Source organism: Aethalodelphis obliquidens, unplaced genomic scaffold (assembly GCF_003676395.1).
Source record: "Aethalodelphis obliquidens isolate GAN/ISIS:26980383/991018 unplaced genomic scaffold, ASM367639v1 scaffold4, whole genome shotgun sequence".
Taxonomy (NCBI): domain Eukaryota; kingdom Metazoa; phylum Chordata; class Mammalia; order Artiodactyla; family Delphinidae; genus Aethalodelphis; species Aethalodelphis obliquidens.
In genome coordinates, this window is record NW_020837948.1 from 28,426,141 (window position 1) to 28,448,096 (window position 21,956).

General features: G+C 44.9%; 1 long non-coding RNA gene across 1 annotated transcript in view; it reads left to right on the plus strand.

The window, feature by feature from the left end:
- The window catches only part of LOC113616901 (uncharacterized), a 49,634-nt gene extending 28,848 nt beyond the window's left edge, over nucleotides 1-20,786 (plus strand). Inside the window, exons 2-4 of the long non-coding RNA XR_003431448.1 lie at nucleotides 6,227-6,394; nucleotides 15,592-15,693; nucleotides 16,434-20,786. This is a non-coding gene — a long non-coding RNA (uncharacterized LOC113616901). The remainder of the gene's footprint in view (nucleotides 1-6,226; nucleotides 6,395-15,591; nucleotides 15,694-16,433) is intronic.
- The last annotated feature ends 1,170 nt before the right edge of the window (nucleotides 20,787-21,956 follow it).

A 21,956-nucleotide genomic window follows, 5' to 3' on the forward strand; every position in this document is an offset into this window, starting at 1 on the left:
AGGGAGGGGATATGGGGATATTTGTATATGTACAGCTGACTCACTTTGTTATAAAGTAGAAACTAACACACCATTGTAAAGCAATTATACTCCAACAAAGATGTTTAAAAATAAATAAATAAAAGGGAAAAAAACTTTCATATGAGTGTAGGTTAACAGCACACAATTCCTTAAAAATTCCTTCCTGCTTCATTTCATGCCTCTATTCATATTAGGGGATATATAAGATTTTTGGTAAATAAGTATTATTTGGAAGGGAGTATGTGAAATTGTCAGTTTACCACCCCTTGGAGAGATCCTGGCTGATCCAAGGCCAAGGAAAGCAAAATTTAGGCATGGAAAGAGAAGCAGATATCTGATTCCAAAGTGTTAGTATTGTTACTGCTATCATATTGTTGTGGATATTTGAGTAGAAGTTTGATTTGGAATGACATCTTAAGAGTTATTTGTTACAAGTAGCTCCCAGTGCTGGTTGCACACCTGAACCACCTGGGGAGTTTATAAAAAGACAAATATTTAGGACCTCCCCTTGAGTATTCTGATTAGTAAGTATAGGGCCCAGGAATCTTCAGTTTAAAAAAATTTCTTCCGATGAGTTTAAAGTACAGTCAGCACCAAGAACCACTGATTGGGGCCAACTTCACCCTCCAACAGAGAAGAATATCTGTGGTTCCCCATGGAAACTCCAGTGCCATGGAGTTCATAAGGCCGTTCATTCCTCTAGAGGACAAATCTAGGTACAGATTACATCTTAATATTGGAATGCTAAAATCAGTCCTTTCTGACTTCCCCACTCTGACCCTGACTCTGTTCCCAGGAACAACACAGTACCAGTTTTCTCCCTCCTTTTCCCTTAGCCATTTCTTATTGTGACTGGAGGGAGGGAGGAGAGAAAGCTCCTCAGCAGCTTCTTTATTCTTTACATAGAAGAGTTTCTGTACTCTTCGGGACAGTGCTCAGAATGGTAAAAGTGTTTGGAATATGGTCCCCTGGATGCCATGTTTGTTGGAACTGTAAGTTTCTTCGGTAATATTCCTAGTGACACCCACACCTCAGAATGGCCTGTGCTCCTTAATTCCTTCTTCTCCTCTCCTTGAATGTCAATACTTCCATCTTCTCCAGGGCACACTTTTGATTGGATTCATCATGCCACAGGAAGGGCTGTTCAAGTCCTACAGCAGAAAGGTATTCAGCAAATGCATAAAAGGTCAGACAGGGTGGAAGAGAAGCAGGGAAATGTCACACTTAACTGCAGGATACATTATGTTCATCAGAGGTGTTTATACTAAAAGGAAAATAAAACTATGACTGCATGTAAATAGAGAACCCTCAATGTAAGCTAATAAATACATTAATGCTGCGTGATAAGCCTGAATCCAATAACACATAATAAAATATCTCCTCCACATTGTGGAGAGACAGAGTTGTCAAACCAAGTCTGTAAATTTTCAGCAACAGACACATCCTGTGCTTTTACCTGGTAATTGCATTAAAACAATAAAGCTTTTTAGCATTGCTTTTCAACTAATTGAAAATACTCCAAAGATGTACTGTGAAAAGACAAAGATGTGTGTGAGTGGAATGGAATGGAGTTACTGAAACAAATGTGGAGGTTGAGTGAAGGCACACCCAAACTGGATTTCACCTCAAGCGCTGGGAAGATTCTGTGAACCTTAGCTAAATATCTTTAGTGAAAAGTGCAATCTCAACATCCTCGTGAGTGTTTCTGTGTGTGTGTGCATGAGTGTGCACACGTGCCCATAGGCACACAATGTTTTATTTTTAATTAAGAATGAAGTATTTCTGCACACGTTAATCAAAATACATAGAAATTTTAAAAATAAAGATGCTTTTTTTATGGCCGGCATTACCTGTTATAGAAGAGGGAACAAAGAAGTTGAGGAAGGAAGACAATAGCAAAATACCTTTGCTATAGACAGAATGGTTGTATCTTTCCTAAATTCATAGGTTGAAACCTAATCACCAGTGTGATGGTATTTGGAGATGAGGGCTTTGGGAGGTGCTGCATGCATGAGGTTGGCACCCTCATGAGTGGGATTAGTGCTCTTATAAAAGAGACCCCACAGAGCTCTCTTCCGCCTTCCTCCATGTGAGGACACAGAGAGAAGAGGCTGTTTATGAACCAGGAAACAGGCTCTCACCAGACACCAAATCTGCCAGTGCCCTGATCTTAGACTTTCCAGCCTCCAGAACTGTGAGAAGTAAATTTCTCTTGTCTGTAAGCCACCCAGTCTGTGGTGTTCTGTTATAGAGTCCTGAACTAAGACAACCTTCCTGGTTTTAAAATACAGCTCCATAGCCAGTGCCCTCGAGTAAAGTAAAAAGACATGGCTGCTACTTAGCTTTGGCTACTTACAGAACAGCATAAGTCTACGGTGGTTGTTCAACATGAGACAGTATAATCACGGAATAGCTAAATACAATCTGTTAAATTTTTCCAAAAGCAGCAGAAACAGGAGCATCTGTCACACTGCCTGTTATTAGTACGTGATGTACATCGAGGTGTGTAGATACATACGAAGGAATGGGGCATATCAACATAAGGCAGGGAAACAGATGGCACGCTCCTTTCGACATGTTTTCTTGTCAACTTTGGTAGAACAAATGCTCCTGCTATACTTTAATTTGTAAAGTACATATTTATCTTTAAAGTGAGAATGTCTACCACATAAAGAACAAAATTTAATAGAGTTCAATATTTCTTAAAAATAATTTGTCTCTTGTGCAGTACCTTCTGAGCCAAGTAACCAATTTTATTTGGAAATTGACAAATGACAGAGGATTATTTTAAAGCAGTTTTTCTACTCCTGCCCTGTAACCTCTGAAGAAGTCAGGCCTATGATGACATACACAAAGAGCAACAAAATTGTCATCATCTATATTTATTTCTTGAAGAGGACTATCTAATCAGGTGTTAGATGTTGCCTTTGTGGCCAAGATTCTGAAATGGATGTGACTATTCCATCTTACTACTTTTAGGAATATGATTTACAGCTCTCTTCTGCTTATTTTTCACTCGGTATGTCTATTATGTTTCCTTTTAAAGGTTGTATTTAAAAAAAAAAATTGACTTAATTTAAAACCAGAAAAAGAAACTGGCAGGCTGGCAGAAACAATTTGAGGTGGAGAATTTATTTAGGGGACGTAGATTTCAGATACATGACTGCTATTGCTCCTGGGCCTGGATATACTTTCTTCATTTCTGTGGCCTGGGGCCACCTGCCTTAGGGAGGTCCAGAGAGAGACCTGGATGTCGTGACCCAGAGTCTGGAGCAGAGGAGCAGTCCCCTGAGCTTCTGTAATATTCCATTTGGCCATCCGATCTCTAACATCTGTCATGGTAGCTGGACCCGACAATAGTCCAGAAGTGTGCAGCCTCCTTCCCAATAGGTTCCTTTTATTTATTTATTTTTTCTAAATATTTGCTGAATATTGGTCATACTACTTTTGTTTATTTATTTTTAAAATTATTTATTTATTTATTTCTGGCGGCGTTGGGTCTTCATTGCTGTGCTCGGGCTTTCTCCAGTCGCGGCGAGCAGGGGCTGCTCTTTGTTGCGGTGCGCGGGCTTCTCATTGCGGTGGCTTCTCTTGTTGCGGAGCACGGGCTCTAGACTGCAGGCTCAGTAGTTGTGGCACACGGGCTTAGTTGCTCTGCGGCATGTGGGATCTTCCCAAACCAGGGATAGGACCCGTGTCCCCTGCATTGGCAGGTGGATTCTTAACCACTGCGCCACCAAGGAAGCCCCTCAATGGGTTCCTTTTAGTCTTCACTTCTCGACATCTAAGGAAAGACTGCCTCTGATCCATTTAAATACCTGCTCAGAAACATCCAGTGACTTGTCACTGCCAGAGTAAAGCTCATCCCTGAGACCGGACTCTGGGGTCCTACCCCATTTGAACGTGACTTTCCTCTCTGTGCTTATTTCCCTGTACTGCTCCTGAAGGGTTCCATGCATTTTGCTGAGTGGAAAATCTGCCACAGTTTCCCTTCTCAGCATCCCCATGTTTCTTCCTATGCAGTCCCCTCTGCCAGGAAGGGGCTCCCTGCACCCCACTAAGATCCTACCTATTCTCGCATTCCAGCTTAGCCTCCACCTCCTCTATAAAAGCTTCTCTGATTCTTCCAAACAGAAACAGTCTCTCAGACTAAAGGCCCATTTTTTTTTTTTTTTGCGGTACACAGGCCTCTCACTGCTGTGGCCTCTCCCGTTGCGGAGCACAGGCTCCGGACGCGCAGGCTCAGCAGCCATGGCTCACAGGCCCAGCCGCTCCGCGGCATGTGGGGATCTTCCTGGAACGGGGCAAGAACCCATGTCCCCTGCATCGGCAGGCAGACTCTCAACCACTGCGCCACCAGGGAAGCCCCCTAAAGGCCCTTTTTTAACGTCGGTCGTGGCCATTGTATTGGTCATCTGTGTGCACACCTGTCTTCTCCCTCAGTGAGGAGCATCTTGAGGGCAATTGCTACATCTATTGTCTTCTCATGTTTCTCATGACCCAACACAGTCCTGGCATAGGGAAGCTGCTCTGGAAAGGTTGGCTCAATCCACTGTCCAGTAAAGTTCCTGTTCCCAGTTTGGGGAAGTTGAGATGAGGAGTTCTAGCGTAGAGAGTGCTCAGGGGTGAGAGCAGCTCTTGGAAGAGTGCCTGTTGATACTGTAATGCAGACACACCTCTAGGGGGCGCCACGGTGTCGCCAGCCACACACCCTTGCTACACTCACAAGTTATTCCTGTGATTTTCTTTCTGAGGCCAGCTGTTCCCTGGACTGAGGCAGTTTACAAGGTCTCCTGGTCTTCCTCCTCTAGCTCTGCAAGCATGATTAAAGCCTACCGCAACTCAGGTGAAATACAGCAGCAACGGCAAACGTCTCTGTGGGGCTTCTTTCTTGCAGGAAACCATGAGTTCATTTGAACTGGTCGCTCCCCGTTGTGCAGTTGTTCAGTAGCTCTGGGTGTGAGGCCGCTGCTTGCCCCCTTCACCACCATCTCTTGAACGTAACCCTCCAACTCCTCTCCAAACCCACCCCACCACATGATCCTTTGTCAAAATTATGGCTTCTGGCAACTGAACCTCTTTAATCTCTTTTCTAAGGGCTAATTTTCCACTGAGCTGTGAAAAAGCATGAAGATAGTAAATAGAGCTGTAGACATTTTATCAGGAAAAGACAACCAGCTGAAACTTGCTTATAATTAATACACTTTTACTTTTTTATATCCACCTTGCTTACATTAATTTATTCATACAGTAATGAATAAGTTGAGCACCTACTATGTGCCCGGCATTTTCTCAGTAGTTGGAATACACGGTGAAGAGACACGAAGAGGCAAACATCCTGCCCTCATGGCGAGGCTTAGGGTTGACAGACAATAAGCAATGAACTTAGTAAATAAGTAAATTACATCATTTGCCGTGGACCAGAGGATGGAGCAAGAATTCGGGGTATTGAGAACTCTGTGACAAACTGTGCAGCTAGTGAGGGCAGATTTGATGGAGGTGGCGGGAGAGCCCAGTGGGAAGCGGGGAGGAAGAGCGGCACAAGCAGAGGGAATGGAGAGCAAGAACTTCAGGCAGGATGTCCCTGGAGTGTTTGAGGAAGAGCAGGGAAGCCGTGAGGCTGGAGAGCAGTGAGCCGGGAGAGTAGATGGAGGTTTGCATGATGATAACAGGAGTATGGCCTTGTACACCACTGTAAAGATTTAGGGATTTTTATTTTTATCAGAGTAAAAACCATTTTCCTTTACTGTAGTAGAAAAGAGGGAGTGCTTTGAGGTGCCTGCCCTAACCAAACACAGGACATCTATCTTCACTCAGTGTAACGACTGTCATGTAGAATGGCCGGTCCTGCAAACACACCATGCTTTAACCCAACACACAGGTATCCTCAGGTAACCCCAGAAGTTAGACACAGGAAAGAAGAATGAAAGTTGCTGGAGGTGGAGAGAGATTTTCAAGTCTAGCAAAACATTTATTAAGTACCACAATGTGCAAAAAGGGCTTTCTAGCAGAGAGAGCTGTTCAACAAGAGATGTTGCACAAAAAAGGCACAGTCACAAAATGGTTACCTAAGTGCTTAGGAGGGAATGAGAAGGAGGTCACAAAGACCAGCATTTATGGCCTCATGTGTCAATGTTCCAGAGCTCTGTCTAGGAAATAAAGAAAGCAACCTGTAAAGAAAACAAATTCATGACTGTCATTCCAGGTATTACAGAAAGCTACCTGGATAGAAGTCATGGCTACAGAATCATGGTGGAGACAAATATATTGGCAAGCATGAAGGTGTGGTTTGGAAACCAGGAAGTTATGACTACTCATAGAAATTAATGAAGCTAACAGTGAGGTGATGTGGACGAAGGACATGTGACTGAAGGTAAAAGGGGAAAACATAGATGACAGGTAACCTGCCCAGTTCCATCAGTTAAAAAAAAAAAAGTTTGCTTACAATTTAGCATATTATGCTTGGTAAACTAACCAGAAATTCAGAGAGAAGGCTGATGCCCTTCTTTTGCCAGGTTGCTTGGAAACTGTCATCCTTACTTGAATGGGTGAATTTTAAGGAGGAGAAAAAAAAGTGCTGCAAAGCCAGTCTTGGTTCTTCCTTCCTGCAACAAATAGCACAGGGTGCTAGGTCATATTTCTAGCATCAGTGTGGGCAGAACTGTGAAGGGGTGATGTGTGTCCTGAAACTTTACACTCTCCCAGTTCCCACTTCCTTAACACTCCCACCTCTTATGATCTCACGCAGCATCACAGGGAGCTGCCTCCTCAGCCTGTCAGCCTCTGCCCCGTCCCAGCCGAATCCCCAGGAGGTCAACAACATGAGGAGTTGACAAGAGGTCAAGGGAGATGTAGGTTGAAAGGTGTCCATTGGACTCAATGACAAGGAGCGAGAGTAGTGTTCACGGAGCTCATGTCCGGCTGCGTTTGGGTTGAGGGACGAATGAGAGAGGTGAGGAGTTGAAGCCAGTAAATGGAAGGAATCCAAATGTGAAAAGAAAGGCATAAGAGGAGGCATTTGAATTTTAAGACAGGAGCACATGGAGCATATTTAAATGTTAAATGTTACTGGAAAGGAGCTAGTTGCGGGGAACAGGTTGATGGTACCCCAGAGGAAGGGAACAATCAATAGCACAAGGCCCTGAACCTGGCTGGGATTTTAATACAAGATGATTAATGGTCCTGCCCTGGTGTTTGGCCTGTTGCTGAGATCCAGCAAACACATGCATGCGGGGAAAGGTTTCTGGCTGCCCCCTCACATTCAAGAATCTTAAACATCATCATTAAGTAGGATCTTGAGCACTGGAGCCATTAAACAAATCTAAGAGAAATGGCAGGTCGTCTGCATCTAAAGTTACGTGATTGTGAAAAGACTCCCTGTGCTCTACTACGTGTGTAACATTTTCTTAATGTTCTCGGAGGTCTGTGACTAATATTATGATAAACAACTCTAACGATTTCTGAAAGCCATTTCCACATTAACATTATCCAATTGATTTTCATTATCTTGGGAACATTTTTTTTCCTCTAAAGATCTATTGCATCTGCTCTACCTTTAATTGTTTTAAAAACAAACGTCATCTCCAAGCAAGATGTTTACAGAGACATAAATTAGTTTGGCCCAAACCCAGAGCTCTATGTGATTTCGAGAGAGCTCAGCTCTGACCAACAAAGACCTGAGCTAAAGAGATATACTGGTCAGCATTGCTGTTTAGTTATATCAGTGTTAACAGTTTAATTTTCAAAGAGAATCTCACAGAAAATGCAGGTGGGAAAGAATCTCCTGGAACCATCCAAATGGGGACTCTAATTAGTCCTGGGATTCATATTCCCATATGTTGTTTAAACCTTGTGTGCTTTGGATGCTCGTTACCTCCCACCTAAAAGTAAGCATGCATAATAAATAACCCTCGCACGATGGCAGCCTGGGCAGCTGCATGGGGACGCTCGGAATCAGAGCCCTGCCCTGCAGTGCGGTGGAGAGATGCCATTCCAGGCTGTGAGTAACCAGCAGCCAGCGATGTGGGGCACAGTGATGGAAGGTAGAGGCCTCTTAGCAATCAAGTAAAGATTCAGTACTAAAGTGAGCATTGAACAACTGCATACACAGGAGCTAAGGATTTTCTGAAAATTAATAAAGAGTCTGGCAATAAAGAAGATAATAAAATCATTCATGGCACACAGATGAACACCAGTAGAACCTGGCAAGTTTAAGAGACTCCCAGACCCAACCAGAACAGACCAGAAGAGGTGCAAGTCCCTGGTCACAGTGGACCGGATATTCTCAATCATTCCTTAGTGACAGTGCTTTAGACATTGACATGAGACCCCGCTGGATGGTGAGTAGAGCTGTCGACACTGACACTACGGTGTGTCCCATGTGGTTCTCATTGCGCTGTGGATCCAGCATTCCCATCTCTCCTGTTAAGAACCTGCTTCAGCTACTGTGAGGAATAACAGCAATGGCTGGATTGAGCGCACTCAAGCTTGTTGTTTCCGGCAAGCTTCTGTCGCTTGTATAGAATCTGCCTTATTCTAAGTGTGTTACATGTTACACTAGATATTGATTTCCATTTTTCAAGAGAAGGCTTTCCTCCTAAAGCTCAGTGAAGCATTTATAATTCTTTTCAGAACACCATGTTTTTATACCTACAAATAATGTCAAAACTGGGTCATGTTGCTTTATGGGTTCAAACATGATATAGGCCAATAAAGAAGGCAGTTTCATTGTATTAAAAGTGGCCTGGGCTCATAAGGTGGATACTTCAGAATAGGCTTGATCTGAGACTAGACCAACTCTTATTGCAAGATGCTTTTCTAATTTTCTGAAAGCATTTTGCCGGTCTGTTAGATAAAATACTCCCAGCTATTTGGTTTAGGGAAGTACTTGGATGAATCTCTCGTACGTAAACTGTTGCTTTGCTTTGCACTTCAGTGAAGGTCATTGATGGTTTGATCTAAATGTGGTCCGTCCACAGCCACTCATGTTGGAGACTCAGAAGCTGCCTGACTTGGTGTGAAGCACATCGTGCCAGACCCACTGGATTCTCTTAAGTGCAACTATACTTAGCTCTGAATTTTAGAAACAACTGGACCTGGAATCTACTGGAAGCATGGAGGATAAAGAGGCAGCCCAGAGGGTTCCAAGTGGACTACTCAGAAGACCCTGATCCCAGACTGCCAGAATCCATCCTTCTGCCTCTCCAGCATTGGCCAGGGCTTTCTCTGAAAAGGATTTGGCTTGTATTTTAGACCTGAGGGCAAAGCTGTCCAAAAGAATGCAAAAATTTATCTTGATTTGGGTTCTTCCAGAAGCTGACCCTGAGACAAATTTAAATGCAAGTAGGTTATTTGACGGCTGACACTAGGAGCCCAGGTAGGAAGTGGGGAAGTGAGATAGGGAGAAGAAAGAGGCCAATAAAGGGTGTGCCTCAGGCCTATTGCCACTGGGGAAACCAGGGCTCAGTCCTGCCTGGGCTTTTGGGGACAGTGTGGAACACACATCAGTCACTTCACCTTGGGAGGAGGGCAGTGAGGAAGCTGGGATATTGATCCATCAGCTCCCCATCTTTCATTGGCTAAGGGCTGCTTCCTGGTGCACAGGTGGCTGCAAGAAGGAAAAGGAAGCGCTCAGGCAGCCAGGCAGCCTTGGCGTGCAGAGGAGGTGCTGGGGGGTGTGGACAAAGAGTGTGTCTGCATCTTGGGCCACCAGATGAGCAGGAACCGGGTCCCTGTATGGAGAGAAAAGACCCTGTTTTAGTCTGTTCAGGCGGCGGTAACGAAAGTACCATAAACTGGGTGGATTATAAACAACAAGCATTGATTTCTGACAGTTCTGGAGGTTGGGAGTCCAAGGTCACGGCACCAGCCCAGTGGGATTCTGGTGAAGGCCCTCTTCCATGCTGCAGACCGCTACTTCTCTCCGGGTCTGCGCAGGGCAGAAGGGGCTAGGGCGCTCTGTGGGGTCTCTTTTATAAGAGCACAAATCCCATTCATGGGGGCTCTACCTCTCAATACTACCTCCTAATACCATCAGACTGGGCATTGAGATTTCAATATATAAATTGTGGGAGGACACAAACATTCAGACCGTAGCAGACCGACCCCAAGTAAACTGTCTCAACTGGGGAAAGCTAAGGAGACGGTCCTTCTCACCCTCCTCCGCCTTCTTCTTATTCCTCTATCCCACTGTACATCCACTCACGTCTAAACGTTTTGAAATGGACAGTACCATGTTCTGGCAAGCATGTGAAGTAACCAGGATTCTCTTACATTACTGATGGGAATGCAAAATGGTACAGCCACTTCGGAAGCCAATTAGCAAGTTCTTATAAAATTAACCTACACTTACCGTATGACCCAGCAACTCTACTCCTAAGTTATTACCCGAGAGAAAAGACCTAAAGATACACGTCCACAAAAAGACCTGCAAGGCAGCTTTAGTCATAATCTCCCCACCCTGGAAAGAACCAAAATGTTCATCAACTGTAAACTAATAAACAAATTGTAGAACAGCGATTCAATGAAACACGTCTCAGCCATAAGAAGAAATGAAATACCGATAAGTACAACAGCATGGATGAGTCTTACAAGCATTCTGTTAAGTGAAAGAAGTTAGATACAAAATGACGTTCTGAAAAAGGCAAAATTATAGCAACAGAAGGCAGATAAGAATTTGCCAGGAGCTGGGAGTGGGAGTGCAGTGAACTTTACTGTGTGCAAATTATACTTCAGTAAACTTGCCTTAATAAAAACTGAAGATTTGGGGGTGGGGTGGATAGCCAGACAGTGGCAGGAGAGTTACTGGATCCATTCCCGCCTCAGGGGAATCAGAGAAGATAAAGGGGAGACCCCCTTTCTAGAGTGGATACGGAGTACTGAGTGGGATCCTCAGAGACGCTCTCCTCTCACAATTGTCTCTTTCTAGACAGTTGCCCACCTTACAGAGATGGGATGGGCGCTCCAAGTGCTCCTGAGATTCCTGGGGCTGTGTGTCCACAAAACCTCCGACGGGCAAACTGAGCCAGTCTAGGGAGGGTGCCGGGAGGACTGCTGACCAGTGTTCCAGCTCCAGCTCCGCCCAGCAAACTTCCAGTCCCTTAGTCTCTTTACCCATGGAGCCTGTGTCCTCATGGCAACACGTGCAATTCTTGTGCTGGATGGCATCTTTCAGGGTGACTCCAGGTTGGCTGTGGACATGGAAATCGGCTTGTTTCAGGTTCTTTGTAGTGATTTCCACCTACTCACGTGGTCATTCATGTCATAGACTGAAAAACCTGGGAAAACTCAAAATGAGTGGAAATGGGGGTCTCTGGTCAAGAGTCAAACGTCATTTTTTAGGGTCACAGATATTCTTAGGTTGCTGTGAGCCAGGAAACTCAGCCGGAACGTTTGTCTTGAATGACTGTGTCACTTATTTCCATCCTGCCTCTGACCTGGACTTGAGTCGAGGGAGGAAAACGTAATAGTCTGTGACAGTGATTGCCAACAGGGAAATGTCAAGAGGAGAAAAGAGCTCCTGTAAACAGCAACACAATTTTCTTAGAAAGGAGGCAATTTGGGAGAATTTAGTGGAATTCCAAAAGGATGATTGCATGTAAACCTCTATATGGCTCTGGGCATCGCATTTCTTATCTGCACCTTTGTGTTATCTTCTCATAACAAGCAGAGATTATAAATGTAATCTCCTAATGAATACGCGTTTTTCATGCATTGTAACCCTTCAGTTAGATGTTGCATCTTATCTATTTAACCTAAACTCAGTTTTGCTGGTTATATTTGTAGGTAGCACAATATTGAAATGCAAAGAGGCTTTTCCAAATATACAACCCTGTACAATTGCTTTCTTTTGCTGCTTAAGTTAATAGAAAACTATTTTGCTTTCTGTAGGATTTGGGGTTTGTCTTGCTTTATCTTTCTTTCAGTCTTTCATGAAGGTGAGTGAGACAAGGTATTTAAAACCGTGCACACTGAAGATCCAAGATCACTGGTCTGGCAGCAGCTCTGCCCGGTTCACTGTGTTCACACATTTGACAATTAATCTCCCTGTATGGATTAGAGAGGGGGAGAGCCCATCCTTCTCAGCAAGTGATCCTGTGAAACTTCCATTTGTGGGATAGGTGCATCATCACAGGAGATGGGCAGAAGTGTTCTTGCACAGAGGAAAGGAAAAGATATGTAACTTCTCACATTACGACAGAGGCTTGCTTTAGAAGGAGAGAAAGAAGGAAGGAAGAGAGAAAAGGAAGGAAAGGGAAGAACAAATTTTGAGGGAGATGAGATCCAAACATCTGAGGTACGACCACAAGTAAATTTTATTTGGAGTTACAGCTTTGGAGAGTAGCATTCTTCCTTCATAATCTTCTATGCTTGAGTACAAATACATGAAAATCTCCCTTTAAATGTGTGGGTATGTGTGTGTTAATAATAAAAAAAAAATCTCCCACTCTCTTACCTCCTCATGGAACAGAGTAAAAACAATATATGTTAAGACCCACTGTGGCGTCAGATCCCGCAGAGTAGAGAAGTACTGATTTCAGAATTGGGGGCCTAAAAATAAAATTTGAAATTAGGAGGCTTAAAATGTAGCAATAGTTGAGAAGTATGACAGCTGAAGAATTTTCAAAGACTAATGATTTGTCAGAAGTAGAAGGATAAATAAGGATGAGTTGTTTGCTTGCATTTTTCTCCTTTCATAATGACAATCAACAGAGTCACTCACAAGACAATGAGTAACTTCAAAGAAAGACACAGATATCTGAGTTTGCAGCACAAGCACCTAAGACTGCAAAGAACCCTCAAAGAAGATAAAACAGTGCTATGTTCTCTGGAGAAGAAGGCGTCCAGTTCTAGGGCATTGAGGGTGGCAATCTTTATGGAAATATGCAACTCATGTAAATGGTACATAGAGCAGACTTGTCTCATACAAGTGTCTCACTGTATTAAAAAAACAAAAACTTTTTTCTGTTTCCATTTAAATTTATTTGGTAGGGCCAATTCCTTCCCTGGAGCTGGGTATCACATGAATTTCCTGGTCACTCTCATGTCATACAAATCCTCAAGGTATTCTAAATTTCGGCACGGTATTTAGAAATTACAAGCCCAGTCCCTGTAATAATCAAAACTATGAACTTGATTTAAAATTGAGGCATCTCCCCACACCAAGCTTGGGCCATAACTCACTGTCATGAGTGTCACCCTTTCGTACATAGCCTGGCATGTATTACTGCTGACTCTCTCATGGGGGCTAGAGACCCTTCCTCCCTGACCCCTTTGCCTGGAACTGCCCCTTGCAGTCCCCTTGATGTGGGTAATTTACTCTCATGATGTGTCTTGAACTTCGGAGGTTCACCTGTAGCTCCGTTATCCTGAGGGAACTTTGCCCCTCCAGGTGGCCCTCTTGAGCAGGGCTGAAGTTGCCTCTGCCCACGACTCACAGCTGGTCCATGGGAAGCCTGGTGGGTAGGCGCTGCAGGATGAGGCCTTTCCTTTGTAGCTGCCCCTCACCCCTCTTTCTACCAGCAGAGCAGTCATATTTTGCCATTTAAATTTGATAGCCGGACTTCCCTGGTGGTCCTATGGCTAAGACTCTGGGCTCCCAGGGGGCCCAGGTTCGATCCCTGGTCAGGGAACTAGATCCTGCATGCCACAACTAAGACCCGGTGCAGACAAATAAATTTGATAGCCAAAGTTAGATGCCAGTCCACTGTGACTACCCCCCCACCCCCAAACTGCAGGGGGAGAGTATTACCCTTTCTGATGAAAGCCCAGCACCCTTGCTTTCAGTTGAACAGGAAGGAGGAAGGAACCACCATCCCTGGCTTCTAGGGCTGACCTAGGGCTCAGAAGTTTCCTTCAAATGTAGCCTCCAACAAAATGCTTCGCACACATAGCCATGGAAACCTCTGCTTTTAAACCCATCCCGATTTTCCAAGACAATCTCCTTTACTAAAGCCAACTGATTATGGACTTTAATTAAATCTACAAATGTCTTCATAGCAACACGTAGATTAGCATTTAATTGTATTATGCTTGACTGTAGCCTAGTCAAGTTGACCCACCACAAGTACCTACATCACAGGTCATTTGTAAAGCTTAAGTGACGGCTGTAAATCACTTACCAGTGTCTGGAGCACAGTAAACACCCAAGTGTTAACTATCATAACTATTACTAGCTACGTGGCTTTGAGCAAATCATGTAATTTGTCCAATCCTTGATTTCTTCATGGGTAAAATGAAAGCACTGGAATAGAAAATCACAAATGCTTCTTTTGTCTCTTAATGTCTATGATTTGGGGCTGCATTAAGGGAAAGGAGACTAAGAAAGCTGAGATTGGAGGGGAAGCAAACTGGAGTGAATGAAGTAGGGACAGAAAAAGGAAGAGGTCGTGGCATAGGAGGAAGAATGTAAACAGTAAGAAGATTCCTAAGCCCCACTGGACACGGGAACCTTGTAGTGAATAGACTCTTCCAAACGGTGTTGAGTAGACTAGCCTGGGTCTATAGCCACCCTGGTTCCTTGGAGCCCTGGTCCCTAGGTGCCTGACCCCGAGAGACTCTTCTGCACTGTAGACTTATTCAGGCAACACTCTTTGAGGACCTACTGTGTGCCAGGCCTAGGCACCCACTACGTGACATGACAAACCCAGGGGAAGCTGGCTCCAGTTCCTCATTAGCAGGAAACACTTTAATCACCACCTTTACTCTTTCTCAGCATCATCTCCACAAAGAGAGTTATTTCCACTTGAGGGCCCCCAGGTTATATGCCAATCTGGAGGCCTGGGGACAATTTAGGGAAGCACTCAATGGTCCCACTTCCACCCCGTTTGAAGGTGCTCTCAACCTTGAAAGATAGCACCACCTAGGACTTTACAACAGAAACAGTTTCAGACATTTCCTCAGAAGAAAGGATAAAGCTATTCTGCTCCCTCAGAAAGCAATAGCTAAAGCCAAGTCAAAACAGGGGAGAACCTACCAATTTGTCCCCTGAGAATAGCTGAGGTGCTTGGCCGTATTGATAATCTTCAGTCAAATCCCCTTGTCGGAAGGAAAGATGGAACTAGGGTTAAGGCAATTGTGAAGGACCCGGAGAAGGAAGGAAAAGCAGAGTCTCTTGTGGACTCCTAGAGACGTTCTATTAATAGCTATTCCATCCAAGAATGTACTTCACACGATGTCCTAGAAAATGACAAGCTGGATCTTGCTTAACCTAGCAAGACAGGGTGGGTTTCTGGTATTTGGGAAATAGCCAGAGAAGTGTGGCCGCCAGCAAACTGAAGATTTCCCATCTTGGTTCCTGTTCTGTGAAGCTCCAGGTTCCAGTGTCCATTGTTTCAGGGTAGTTTTTTCTCAGAGCAGTATGACTCATTTAGAAAGGTAAAATCTAGAAATCCCACAATTTGTTTTGTGCAGGTATTCTTTTTAATCTGTTGCCCTTATGTTTGCCTCCACTTTATTGTATAGCACTGACTTACAGAAAGAAAATTGTCACCTGATGGTTTTTTTGTAAATAATATTGTAATTCTGTAAATATTAACGGTGTATTGTTATTGTTATTATTTCTGGTTTCAGATAAGGAAGTGCAGGCATTTCATCTGAATTCAACTCTAATATTATTTAAACAAGACTATAAAGCATTACTCCATAACAACGAACTTAATTCTCTCCTCTCAGGTGAGAAAGCAGATTTTAAAAAACATTTTAATATTTTTAAATATTTTATAATTCTACATTTTTGAGCACATATTTTGGGTTTGAGCTCCCTTTGCACAGCTGCCTGGATCGTTTATGTGGAGTCAAGGCAGGAATCCTGACACTAACTTTCCCCCATGGCTTCTAAGGCATCTTACAATGAGTCACCGTGTTCCTTATTTGCCTCATCCTGGACAAGGAGTTCATTGTTCCTCTGTTGCAAGTACAATGTAATCCATTTATAAATAATTTATACTTACATCACACATTATAAAATACTGGATATATTTTGGCTTTCTACTTACAATTTTAGGATTCTTATTGCAAATGAATTAATTGCCCCTTCTCCTTTTGCAAGGTTGAGGTGAAAACTAATGACACAAATAACAGATTATTTTCCTTTGGTAATTAGAAAGCCTTTAGCTTCATTATTTAATCCCCAAGGACAGGGTAAGTGATTACTCTGTATGAATGAATTGCAGTCTACAGTTGCATTTTAATTAAAAAATTTTCACCATATGAGAGATTTGTTCAGTAAATTTTAGCAACACAAATGCTTGAGGACATAGGAATTGTTTTAAAGATTTCTATAAAATTATTAGTGTATCACACTGTGATTCTCACAAAATTTATCTTTTATTAAATCAATTTACAAAGGGAACACTATTTTCCCATAGTTATATTTTGGTGATATTTATATTCTGATTTTTTTTGTTCTGCAGTCAGCAGATCATCAGATGTGTAAGGAACTGCCCCTTTGACTTGAGAATTCCACTTCTAGAAATTTTTCTCAAGGAATTTGGTGTTTCTAGGACACATTTATCCCTTCGTATATTTGGGAGCCTCCAAGGACTGGTGAGTGGACTTAGAACTTCAATTTCCCCATGCTAGGCCTTGTTACATGTTGTGCTGTGGAAATTCCTGAGGGCACTGTAACAAGTGATAAAATCACATCTGGCACTGGTTTTGGTGAGGCGTTTTAATCAAATGCGGGCCAGATGAAATCTGTTCTGCAAGAGACCCGGTGCCAATTTAGCTGTTACCTGATCAGTGGAACCAGCTGAATTGTTAAAGGATGTAGAGGCTGCCGATTAGAAGGCGGGTAATTGGGTAACTGTCTGTTCGCAGGACAAGCCAGATCTGTATTGATCAAGAAAGGAAAAAGTCTGAATTGATTAACAAACCTTCTCAGCATCAGTAAACTAATGGTTGGTTCTAATGTAATTTTGCTTCCCTTCCTCAGCAAGTGGCCGAAAATAGCTCAGTGAGGGGCTGTGGAGAAAGAGAAGGTGTTTATAAATCGGGAGCTTTGGCTGTTGTTTGGGGAAACCTGGTAATGAGAAAGTGGCAGGATTTCTGTCCCAGGCAAAGAGTGTCTCTACCCCTTGAACACTGTACAGTAGAATTCAACACAGCTTTACACTGAAGCTTCAGTGTTGGATCTGTGGCTCCGTGTTCTGCTCTGAAGTGATTTCTGCTGGGAGCAAATGTGTCGAGAAAGAGAAAGCTTTCTGATATCAAGAAACCTGTCACTCAGCTGCCGTGCCACAGGGGCTCTCAGGACAGTTCCTCCACAGGGACCTGACACCCGAGGCACGTCCTCTGGGAAGCTGACGGGATTGATACATTGGGAATTCTCTCCCTCTTCTTGAAGCAAAATACACCCAGGCCCGTGCTCCCTCTTCCATGAGGACAGGGCACCTCACCGCAGAATGGGTAGACAGAGGTAACATCTGTAAATTCCCTTACTTTTTATGTGCCCGTTAAAGAACAGGGGAAAACCTGCCCATAGTTGTCCCGGAGAAGGTTGGAGAGCTGAGACTGCGTATGGACGTGGGTCCACAGCTGAGACCTGAGGGCACTGGGAAAATGTGGGTCCCTCCGCCTCCTGCCTTAGAACAGAGCCCCTGCAGACCTGCAGTGAGCCAGCTGAAGATGTGGGCAACCCCCTGGGTCTTTCCCTCCCACAGCCCCCCACTGTTGAAGAAGCAGCACCAGTGTTGGGGGCCCTGATTACACAGGTGAAGAGTCTCACTGAGGGCAGGAAGCCGGGAACAGAGCAGATACTCAATCTGGACATGACATGGCATCTGACAGGGAATGCAGAATGTGGAAAGCACGTTGACAGTATCTCTCTCTCAGTGTCCTGTGACTTCTAGCTCATGGCAGTAAAACCAGAATCAGCTTGGTTTGGTCCAGAGAACAGAGGCAGCTCCAAGGTTGATAAAACCTAAAACAATAACATTTTATTCTAATAGAAGAATTGGGATGGAGATGGCAAAAAATAAATAAACAGGTAAATCAGGGGGGGCTTTACTAGGTTGTTTCTTTGTGGGTTTAATGCCAACCAGAACAAAACGTATTGCAAGTGTAGCACTTGGTTTTTACAAAGGACCTCCTTATTTGAATGCAGCTGGGAGAGAGGTTCGACAATTCCTGGACCCAAAAGTTCTGAGTCTTCATGAGTACTGAGTCCACAGTCACCATCCCCTTTCTCCACACCACTGTTCGTCCAGTCTTCACTGACCCCAGACACGCAGTGATTTGCCTGCGCTCGGGGAGACATCCTCAGGCATTTGCCACATTTGTGGCTTCTCCAGAGTGTGTGGTTGCACAGCTGTGCTCGTGGACACGTTTCTCTATGTGCACAGGTGACAGCAGCCATGTCCCCGCCTCTGCTCACTGCGACCACCACCAAATCCACCTCTAAAGCTGCAGAGAGGAATGTAGATGCAGAAGAGCTAAGCCGTCACATCACAAACAGCGCTGTCTTCCCAACACACTCCAACCTCCTTCAACAATAAGCAGAAGCTCTTGGGGCACCTCCATTAACCTTGAGGAGCTTGGAAATGAGCTCTGAAGCCTTGTCTAAGTGTTTTTAGTGTCTCACGAAGGAACCTCTGCCCTCTACGGGTTTAGCCTTCACAGCACGCAACAGGCATATTTAATGAGCGTCCCAGCAGTGAGTGTAAATTACAGCAAATGCCCTTTTCTTGCTTGGGTTGCTGCTGTTTCGCTTTTGGAATATTCAGGATTCTAGCAGTGTGAGACATAGAATTTCGTAGGAAGAATTTGTATAAAAGGCAGGAAGATGCAAGTTGTAAGTACAGATAAGGGTTTTCATTCCAACTTCCAATACTGGCATCCATTCTTCTGCTAGGTTAAAATTGGGGGCTACTCTGTTTACATAAACATTCTCCCACCTCGAAACAAGAGACTCATGTATTTCCACTAGCTGTTGTCAGTAGGCAATCAACTGCATTCATGCCTCCGAGGTGGGCTAGTGGAGATTGATTAGCTCTGTCGCTCAGGAGATAGGCATGAAAGGAAATGGATGGCTAATAGCAGCAGAGGGAAGCCGCAAGCAGAAACCAGCTCTGTGGGCCATCATTGTTCAGTGCAGTTAGGCAGGAGCACCCTTGAAGAAAGGCTCCTACTTCCTAGCGGAGTGAGGAAGCCCACTGGGCCCAAGGCTGGGGTAAGGAGGGGCTGATGTCAAGTCAGGAGCCAGAACCCAAAGTGCTGACCACTGAGAGCCCTCGGGAAGCTGCGGCTGGCTGTTGGAGACATGGGACTATGTCAGAGAGAGGACAGAGAGGAAGGGAGGCAGCAAAGAGGGGCCTAGGTAAGGGTGCTGCAGCGCCGACTGGGCTGTCTGTCCAGAGAAGGCGACATTCAGGACCTGGGAGCCTCTCCCCTGTGGGAGCCCCGTGTCGGTGTGGACCTTGTTGAACAGCTCCCCCCATCAAGTGATCCCCTTGGGTCCACACTGTGCTCCCACCTCCGGCCAAACAGAAGGCAGAAGCCAAGCCACTTCTCTCCCTGGCTGTGGAGCAGTGCGCCCTGCAGTGCTGGAGTGCTGGTGGCTAACCAGCTGCTGGAAGACGAGGAGTGATGTTAACACCCATAGATCTGTGTATCACCAGCAACCTGGGAAACGATTCGCAGCTTACTGGATGACTACCTTTTCCAGGGCACACTTGTTCCCAGATGACATAAAGGGATGGTGGTGGTGGCCCTCAGGACAGTGACACTTTGTCTGCCCCCCGCCATTCCCCTGGTAACAGATGGCAGCAGCCTTTGGAAGCCATGTCTTTGGAGACACCCCAACGGGAGTATCATTTGGGTGTGTGGGGGGGTACTTTATCCTGCCCACAAGGAGGAGAGGGTGCATAGAGAAGGATGTTCAAATCATATTGGAAGCTTTCTTAGAATTGTAATAAAGTGCATAAAAGAGACTTCTTAACTCTATAGACCTACATAACTGAGGTGGAAAGAGCGTTAGATTTGGAGTTGGGACATACTTGCGGACATCAGAGCTGTGAGTTAGTCACTTAACATCTTTAAGTTTTTGAGGCTCAATTTCTCCGTCTAGAAAATGGGCATTAATAATGCTTAATCTTCTTCTGTCACAGGATGACTCAGATATTGATGAACATGGTGATGATGATGGTGTTGTTGATGACAATGATGATAGTAAGTAATAGGTGTCACCTACATAGCACCTACCATGTTCCAGGCAGTGTTGTAAGACATCTATTAGTTCTTTTAGCCCTCATATCCCTCCTATGAGATAGGTACCCATATGATCCTCGTTTTACAGAAATAACGGGTTGAGTGACTTACCTGCCCACAGCTGTACAGCTAGCCAGTGGTAGTAGCAAAGCAGAACTGAACCCTGCGCAGCCTGGCCTCAGGGCCTCCTCTCATCACCTCATGCTGTAACTTTTCCAAGATAATCTATGTGTAACAACTATCTTGGAAATCTCTTGCCTCCAGAAGGCAGGCATTTAGCATGTGTTTCATAAAGGAAGGCTTAACGAAACATTTAATGGATACATAAAGTGCTAAAATCATATAATTAGATGCTGCCTTTATTAGGACTAGAAATTGGGCAGGTCTGATCCCTACAATCAAGGGACAAAATCTGAATTCTGCTCAGGCACCAAAACCATCAGGTAGGAAATGAGTGCCTGGGCTGCAGGCAGGATGTCAGGATGTGTGTGTGTGTGTGTGTGTGTGTGTGTGTGTGTGTGTGTGTGTGTGTGTGTGTGTGTGTGTGTGTGTGTGTGTGTGTGTGTTTACTGGGTGTGTTGGTGGTGCCTGACAGCCAAGTGGGAGCACCCAGGCCTGAAACCCTTTTCTTCAGCCGGCTGGGAAGGGGGATTTTTCATTCCAGCAGGCCATTGGTTCTGATTGATGAAGAGAGTAGCTTCCACTAGGAGAAGCTGACAAAGGCAATTTACGAAGGGGCGAGAGAAGGAGCAATGGAGCCGTGTGCTGCCTCGCTGATGTCGCGGGCACAGTCCCGCGGGCCTCGGCGCAGCCCGGGAGGCACGTGTCAGCGCGCGATGTAACTGTTGGGCCACTGCTGTTTTACTCCTCCTCGAGGACCCGGATCAATGGCCAGCCACGCAGAGGCCATCCGTCACCCCAGGAGCAGGCTGTGAGTTATACGAGGCCGAAATCCCAGCGCCGACTCTGAGGACAGCCTCCCTTGCAGAGTCTGTGATGGGCGTGTGGGCCTCTCCGCACCCGCGCAGGAGATGCCCCTGGGAGGGGACTAGGGTCCAGGCCCAGGTCTGAGACCTTGCCCACAGCCTAGCAGCTGCTGGTACCGTTTCTGACGGGCAGGAAGTGCTGCAGAGGAGCCAGCTTACTCCCGCCAAGAGGCCTTTTTTGGAAGCACTGTGTATTCCAAGGACCCTCCATCCCCACCGGGTTTGTAACCTATTTTGGTCCACCTCAAATGGTAAAGAAACATTGTTTATCCCATCTCCTCATTCAGTAGCGTCCATCCCTACCTCAGTGACTTCTACCCCCCAGTTGGGGGAGGTGGCACCTGAAAACGGAGTCACTCCCAGCTCCTGCCCCTCCGTCAGTCTACGCATCTCATCAGTCATCAAATTCAGTAGGTCTTGCTTCTACATCTGTGGTCTCAAATGCTTCTTGTGGCCCACAGGAAGGCATGAATTGTATGTGGCAGCTCAGCGTACCGTACAACCCAATCACACACACACACATACCTGAAACAACCGTTTCAGGAAGCAATACCTACCCATCTTAGATGCAAAGTCCTCTGGTAGCATTTATTTGTATTTATTTATCTATTTATTTACTTTAACGGGAGGAAAAAACAAGTTTATTAACATTTATACCTCCTGTATACATGGGAGCTACCCAGGAAAACTGGGTAAAACTCCCCTCTGGTAGTTTTTATTTAGTTCTATTTCATTAAAACAATT